The sequence below is a fragment of the Lontra canadensis genome, unplaced genomic scaffold, assembly GCF_010015895.1.
Source record: "Lontra canadensis isolate GAN:19392208 unplaced genomic scaffold, GSC_riverotter_1.0 scaffold190, whole genome shotgun sequence".
NCBI classification, from domain to species: Eukaryota; Metazoa; Chordata; class Mammalia; order Carnivora; family Mustelidae; genus Lontra; species Lontra canadensis.
In genome coordinates, this window is record NW_022631184.1 from 474,293 (window position 1) to 482,535 (window position 8,243).

At 35.7% G+C, this 8,243-nt stretch overlaps 1 pseudogene; it reads left to right on the forward strand.

Moving 5' to 3' along the window:
- Positions 1 to 5,886: 5,886 nt before the first annotated feature.
- LOC116861099 lies at positions 5,887 to 6,871 on the forward strand (annotated as a pseudogene).
- The last annotated feature ends 1,372 nt before the right edge of the window (positions 6,872 to 8,243 follow it).

Sequence of the window (8,243 nt, forward strand, 5' to 3'; positions counted from 1 at the left end):
AAAAAAAAAAGAAGAAGAAGAAGAAGAAGAAGAAGAAGAAGAAGAACCTCGTCAAAAAGAACTCCGAGTATATGATTTATATAGTATCAGGACAAACACAAAAATAAAGAAACACTGGCAGAAAAAAAAAAAAAAGATGGGAGAGTGGTTATAAATTCTCAGTGTGGGCGAGGAAGGTTATTTTGATTCTTCCTGGATGTATCTTCATATCTTTGTTAAAGGACTCAACTTTCCTAAGATAAAGGGGGATTAAAAATTGGTTTACCTATAGGGGTAGCATTGATTGGGAAAAGGGGATTACCTAGTAGTTTAACTCTATATGAACATTAAAAAAAATAAAAATAAAAAAAGAATAAACTAAACTAAAATTAAAAAAAAACTTAAAAAATAGGAAAGCAAAAGAAAAACATGGGTAAATGCATCAAAAAGTTCAGGTTATAAGGTTATTATGGAAGTTGATGTACTGGACATCTCACTGTGATGGTAAATAGTTTAAAAATGTTATCTATATTTAAAAAAATGACCCAGAATAGTGGGAAGTAATTAAAAATAAACGTATCTAGGAAGTAGTGGTTGTTGTTCTCTTGTCTTTTTTATTCTTTTTTTTTTTTTTCCTTGTTGGTTTTCTAGGAGAGGGGCCTGCCATGTGGGTTTTCAGGTAAGGTCTCCTGAGTTAAGTCCTCCCACCCCCCTCATTGGGTGGGCTCTGAGGAAACCGGTTTTTCAGGCTTTTGTTCTCTGGAGTTTTTTAGGTTTGTTTGTTCATTTTTTTGTTTGTTTGTTTGTTTGTTTCTCTTGCCTTGACAGCTTTTGATGGTTTTTGGAGGTTTAAAGGAAAGCAAACTGCACTCCGACCTCCCTCTCAGAGAGAAGCCTCAGTCTGATCCCCTCTAGATGTCGCATCAGCACATAAGTTCTCCCTTGGCTGCTGGTGGAGCATCTTCGGAGTCATGGTCCCTGGGGTAGCCAGGAACTCCTATTTGTACCCAAAACCACAACAGCAGTGGCTGTCTGGGCAGCTCCAGACTGCCAGAGAGTTTCCAAGCTGTGATTGCACACTGAAATTTTCCCGCTAGCCTGGGCTGGGAGTGCCTGGTCTTTCTGGGTCTGAGAGCACCAGGCTGGCACACCTTTCTGCGCACACCTTTCTCAGGGGAGGGTGTGGGGCACGCGCATCTCGGGCTCTGATAGCACAGCACAGTGCTTGCATGGGAACTGGAGAAAGGCTGTGCTTCTGCAGGCTGGTGAGGCTCCAAGTCCCGCATGGGAGCCAGACCCCATTCTCAGGCATGCTGGAGGCTCAGGGACCAAGACCAGGTTTCTCTGCCACACTTTCTCTGGCTCAGCACCAAGGTTGGCTGTCCTGGGTCCAGGGACTTATGGCCCTGTCCCTAACCTCCCCAATTCCCACAATTTCCCCCCATGATCCTTTGCTCTTTTTGAGTGCTTTCAACAAGACTCTAAGTTAATGCTGGTCCCCAGATGCAGGGCACCCTCGTATTGGAGTATTACTTTCCAATGGGTCACCTCTGGTGGCTCCCTCTCCCTTTTGTTTATCTCCGATAACAGTCCGATGTTCCCACTCTGCTTTACCTGCCCACTGGCATCTTCTGCCCCCATAGAGATCCAGACGTGTATAATTCTGATCTCAGGCTGATTTCATGGGTGACCGGAGTTCTTTGGTGGGTAATCCGCTCATTTCAGTGTACAGGTTGAATCGGCGCCTCCTCCTATTTCCCCACCATCTTGTCTCCTCCCAATACACAATGTTTTGAACTATATATAAATTGCTGTAAATAGAACTTATTCAACATGTATACTGGAAACTTAGCATTTGACCCACATCTTCCCATTTCTCCCTGCCTTTCATCACTGACAATTGCCATTCTACTCTTTACTTATAAAGATTGACTATTAGATTTCATATACAATTGTAAATATAAAGTGTTTGTCTTTCTGTGTCTGGCTTATTTCACTTCTCTTAATATCCTCCAGATTCATCCATGTTGCTGTTATTTCATTGTTCCATTTATTTGTCAATGAATATGTAAAATTAATTTCCATATTTTATCTATTATGAGTCACACCACAACAATGATTACAAGAGTAAAGTATAGCTTTAAATTTGATTTCATATCATTTTATTTCCATTGGGTATATATCCAGAAGTGGGATGGTTGGAATATATGATAGTTTTACTTTTCACTTTTTGAAGAATTTCTGTACTATTTTCCTTAATGGCTGCACTAATTTATATACCCCTCCATAGTGCTCAAGTGTGTTTTATCCACATTCTCACCAACACTTATTTTTTTTCAATTATTGATAATAGCCTTTCTAAGAAGAAGTGTGAGATCACATCTCATGATTTTGATCTGCTCTCCTATGAGGTAAAGGCTCAGAGAGTTGAATTAACTGATCCAGGCTTACATTTCTAATGACAGCTAGAATCAGATCTAGCATTGGCTCCAAAAATCTGCAGTATGTTCTTCAATAAAGCAAAATAAACTTCTCTTCAATCTGAAGACATGGATTAGAGTTCATTGAGAGGATCTGGGAGTTAGGTGTGTATTCTCCACACTATTAATTAAAGTTGTATTGTTGCAGGGGACAAGTGAAAATATGATTAAGACTCCAAAGAAGAGGAAACAAAAAATATCTTGAAATGAAAAAATATGAACAGTAAACTGTTTTATTTAAGCATAAGGCAATTTATATATATTCGTGATGCTCTTTCATCTATAGTAAATTTTTAATTAAGAGCTTTTATATTTTTTCACTTTTTAATTTAAAAAAAAAGATGTTATTTATTTATATGACACACAGAGAGAGATCACAAGTAGGCAGAGAGGCTTGCAGAGAGAGAGGGAGAACCAGGCTCCCCACTGAGCAGAGAGCCTGATGTGGGACTCAATCCCAGGACTCTGAAATCATGACCTGAGGCAGAGGCTTAACCCACTGAGCCACCCAGGTGCCCCTCATTTTTTAGTTTAGAGCAGTTAAAATAACAACTTTTATCTTTAATTGTTACCTAACATCTTAGAGATAAGATAGGATTAAATTTAAATAAAAATTTAATATATAAATATCTGCATCTATCTAGCATCCACATTGAGATAGGAAATCAAAAGAATTCCCTGAAATCTCTAAAACTTTATTTATCATCTGCAAATACTTGTAGTCATACTAACAGTTGTATCACCTCAAGACCTATTGGTAAGGAATAAATAAAGTTAATTCCTGGCACAAATCTTGACATATCATAGGTTCCACCCTGGGGAAATGGTCAACGGAAGTGTATAGTCCTATCTTCTGTGATAAATGGATTTATTCTGGTTCAAGCCTTAGTTCTCCATGATTTGGCGAAATCTGAATCTCTAAGAGATCTCTAAGAAACCATCTCTTCTCATTTTTCTCCACTGTATATTATCCATAATGCTGTTGCCAAGCACAGAAGTTCAGTGAACTTTAAAAGACTAAGGCAGGTGAAAATTTTTTGCAAAGAGTGTGTAAATAGATTTGTTTTCATAATGTCATTTGGTAAAATCAAAGTGAAAGGGAAATAATCTAATTATGTTTACATAAATGTATAATTCTTTACATTACAACTTGGAACAGACTTTCAATATCTATCGTGACTTTCATGTCAGATGCACTACTTCTTTAACTTATAAACACAAGCAGCTCTCCCAGTTTTTCCTCTGCAAGTTGACAGTGGCCACAAAATAACTGAAAATCAATTGCTTCATATATCAGAAATCTGTTATTGATATTTCACAGTAGATTTGGAAATTCACATATGTAATAATCTAAGTCTATGTAAATTACTAATTGAAATAACTTTTATATCACTTTAATATTTTATTCCAATAATGCATGGACATGGCATCAACAAACCATAGGATTAAATGATGGTCGCAAAACCCACACTTCTTGATACTCAAGGCAAATACCACAAATTCGTTTACACTTTTCCCCAGTACTGCCTCAGTTTTTAAAACAATATCCTCATCTCTAATGCTTGTTTCTTAAATCCGAAATACCAGGCCATGATTTGTAATTCAGGTCACTGTAGATGCAGTGTCATTCCCTCTTTACATCCTCAACTTTTTCCCCTCCCCCATAGTTACGTCCCATGTTATGTTTGAGGATATGCATCAATAGCTTTTTTCTATCTCCTGGAATTTATTGTTTGCATATGAAATAGATAAGACTATTGTAAAAATGATGCCATTTTATAAAAATTACTGCATCTACTTTTCTCACATTTTTCTCATATTTTCTTATATTACAATAATTTTTCTCAAGGACAATTTAGAATATTGGTCTACCTACATGGAGGATTATCAGGAAATTGTTTTCAAGACAATATTTAGTATTTTCAAAAAAATACCATTTAATAGATTATTTATTTTATTTTTCTGTGTTCTTTGCATCATCTTTGAATATTGTATCTCATATATAGGGGCTCCAAAAAATGTTTTGTGTCATATTATTCACTTAAAAATAAAGGTTTTGTCAAAAATAAATGTCATAGGCATTTACAGGAATGCCCATAAGTATATGCTAGGTCATTTTTATTATTCCTATAATTTTCTTATTTGTTTTAAATGTCAAATTTTGAGTTCCTTTTTTAAAAATTTTGAGTTTCTTTGGTGTTTTCTGGTGAATACTCATCAACTTATGCTTTGAGACTTCCACTAAATGTATTATATTATTATCTTTTACACTATCAGAAGTCTTTTATTTGGTACTTCTTTTTTATAGCATATGGCATTTTTACTTTGTGTTTAAAAATTTCTCATATTGCTCTGAAAACATCAGATTTTTTAAAGTGTTCTTTTATTTATGCCAATCATGTTTAACTCAGTTTATGTCTGTCTATCTCTCATATAAAGACTTTCTCAACAGTCTGATGGCTTTGGTCCTAGAAAAGTGTGAGAGACCGAAACACTACAATGCTTTTGAGGCATAACATGCTGGGCTTACTGATGGTATTTCTTCTAGAGAAGATTCCCTCCACTCATTCTCTACTCCCAAAAAGTCCTTGAACATTTTACCTCTGATTCCAACCCCTATTCTCTTCCACATTCTTTAAAATCATGCAGATTGGCTTCTTTATTATTATGTTAGTTGAGTTTTGTGACAGGGTGGTGATATATTTAGGACAAAACTCTCACACTTGTCCAAAAATGGAAAGAGTATTAAATAAACTAAAGCAAGAGGTAAAACAGAATAGGAAAAGACTCCATAAAGCAATGCATAATCTTATATTAGTGAGATGTAGATGAACACAATGCAAGTCTTTCCAGAGCTTAAACAGAGTCATGGAGCTATAATAAAATTTTAGAGTATGTTATCAGGAAAATAGTTTATTTAAACTAAAACACGTGAATATTGAGTGAAGAGGAAAGAGAAATATGCTTGATATAACTTATATTGATGATAACTATTCATTTTAATTTTCTGGGGGAAAAGATAATAATAGTTGGCACCTAAAAAGGTTGATTTGGCAAGCTTTTTAAGAAAAATAAACAAACGAACAAACAGCATGACCTGATGGATGACGATAGTTTCACAATATTAGGGTTTAATTATAAAATGAAAAAAAAAATACTGCCTAAGGTTAATAAAATGTATTCTAGTATGAGTAGGTAATTCATGCATTTACATTGACACACAATGCACCCATAAAAAGTGTAAGTTCTTATGTTGATAATAACTAAATCTGCATAATAAAATATATGTATCATAATAAAGTCATAGGAATATATTATCCATGCAAATTTACCCATTTCCATGAAATATTTTAGAGAGAGATGAATGTGTCATCAAGATTTTTTCTACACTTAATATGCGTCTCTCTTTAGGGTAAATTGATATCCTATGGAAAATATTAATGAAACATCTACTGAATTCTTCTTATTGGGTTTATTGCCACCATCAAGAATTGGCCTGTTTTTCTTCATTCTCAATTTTCTCTTTTGTATTTTCTACATAGTCAGCTCTCCTTCGTGGACCGGAACTATGTCACCACCTTTGTCCCCAAGATGATTTCTCTTTATCTCCTTGGAAATAAAACTATTTCTTTCATTGGATGTGGAGTTCAATGCTTCTTCTTCCTTGTTTTAGCTGATGCAAAAGTATTAATATTAGCCTCTATGTCCTATGATTGCTGTGTGGCTATTTGCTTTCATCTCCACTATCCCATTCATATGAGCAAAAGAGTTTGTGTGTTGATGATAACAGGATCTTGGATCATGGGCTCAGCCAAATCCTGTGCTCACTCTGCAGATGCCCTCAATATACCTTATTATCAATCCAGGAACATCAATCATTTCTTCTGTGATGTTCCAACCATGTTGACTCTGGGCTGCAAGGGCACTTGAGTTTATGAATACACAGCATTTGTAAGTAATTTCCTCTTCCTTGTGTTTTCTTTTATTGGCTTTGCATGTTTCTATGGCCAGGATCTCCTTGCCATCTGCTGCATACGGTCAAGAGAAGGGAGGAAGAAGTCCTGTTCAATCTGTAGCACCTTGTGGTGACTTTCTACTATGGTGGTGACTGTGGTGACTTTCTATATGCACCCTTTGCCTACAATTATTTACACCCGAGATCCTTCTGATCTCCAAAATAGGACAAGGTACTGGCAGTCTTCTACACCATCCTGACCCCCTTGCTCAACCCCATCATCTACAGCCTTAGAAATAAGGAGGTGATGGGGGCCTTGAGCAGAGGTATTCTGAGCTTCTGCTCTGCAAGAGTAAAACAGTTCTCTCTAATCCTACTGCTTAAAGGTACATTAATTTCACCTTGTACATGCCTTATGAACACTGGCATTCCAGGACTAAAGACAGGATTACATTAGTCTAGAAAATTAAAATAATAGAGATTTGATAAAATAATTAGGTATTCCCAATCACTTTCTTGTGGTAATTTTTATTTATTTTTTCATTTCTCCTTTGGTTACAAATAATTTGTTAACTGCATGTTGAAGTCCAAAGGCTGCAGCTATTCTCAAAAATGCAAGCACTTAAGCAATACAATACATTAAACCACAGTAATCAAAATATAGAAAGAACCCATATGTTGGTAGAAAGATGAATGGATAAAGAAGATGTGTTTTGTGTGTGTGTGTGTGTGTGTGTGTGTGTGTGTATAAGCAAACAAACAATGCATATTTTTATATTATATAGACATATATATGTGTATATTATATACCATATATATAATAGGATATTACTTAGACATCCAAAAAAATTAAATACTGCCATTTGCATTGAAATGCCTGGAACTACAGGGTATTATACTAAGTCAAATGTGTCAGTCATTGAAAGACAAATACCATATGATTTCACTCATATGCGGCGTTTAAGAAACAAAACAGATGAACATAGGGTAAGGGAAGGAAAAATAAGATGAAAATTGAGTGGGGCATAAGTTCCTATGTGGTCATAGGGGGCATTGAACTCTTGGAAACAAACTGAGGGTTTCATGAGGGGAGGTGGGTGTTGGGAAGGGATACTTGGTGATGGGTATTGAGGAGGGCACTTGAAGTAATGAGCAGTGGGTGTTAAACACAACTGATGAATCATTCCTTAAGTTCTACCTCTGAAACATATAAAGAAGATAGTATAAAAAATACAGCCAATGGAGTCCTTGGAAAAAAAAATAAATCCATTGGCCAGGAAATGATACAAAATGAAGGTAATCAGAATGGGTTGATCTTTATATTCTGGACTGAAAATCTTAATTCACATTCTCCAGTCTTCAAACCAACCCATTTAAACCTTTCCTTTCTTGTTCTTGTAAGAATATCTTAGTTTGATCTCATCATTTTTCTGGTAACTACAAGTATTCAAACTTCAACCAAGATTCTTCAATCTCATATTCACTTTATCTCTTATTTTCTTTTTATTTCATTTTTTTTCTCAATTTAAATTCTAGTTCGTTAACATGCAATGTGATATTAATTTCAGGGGTAGGATTTGGTGATTCATCTCTTACAAACAACATTCAGTGCTCATCATAACAAGTGCCCTCCTTAATACCTATCACCCATCGAGCCTATTCCCCCACCCACCTACCCACCTCCATCAATCCTCAGTTTGTTCTCATCTTTAAGAGTCTCTTATGATGGCTGTGTGGTTCAGTCAACTAAATATCTGAATCTTGATTTCAGCTTTGGTCTTGATCTCAGGTCGTGAGTTTGAGTCCTGTGCTGAGCAAGAAGCTGCTTA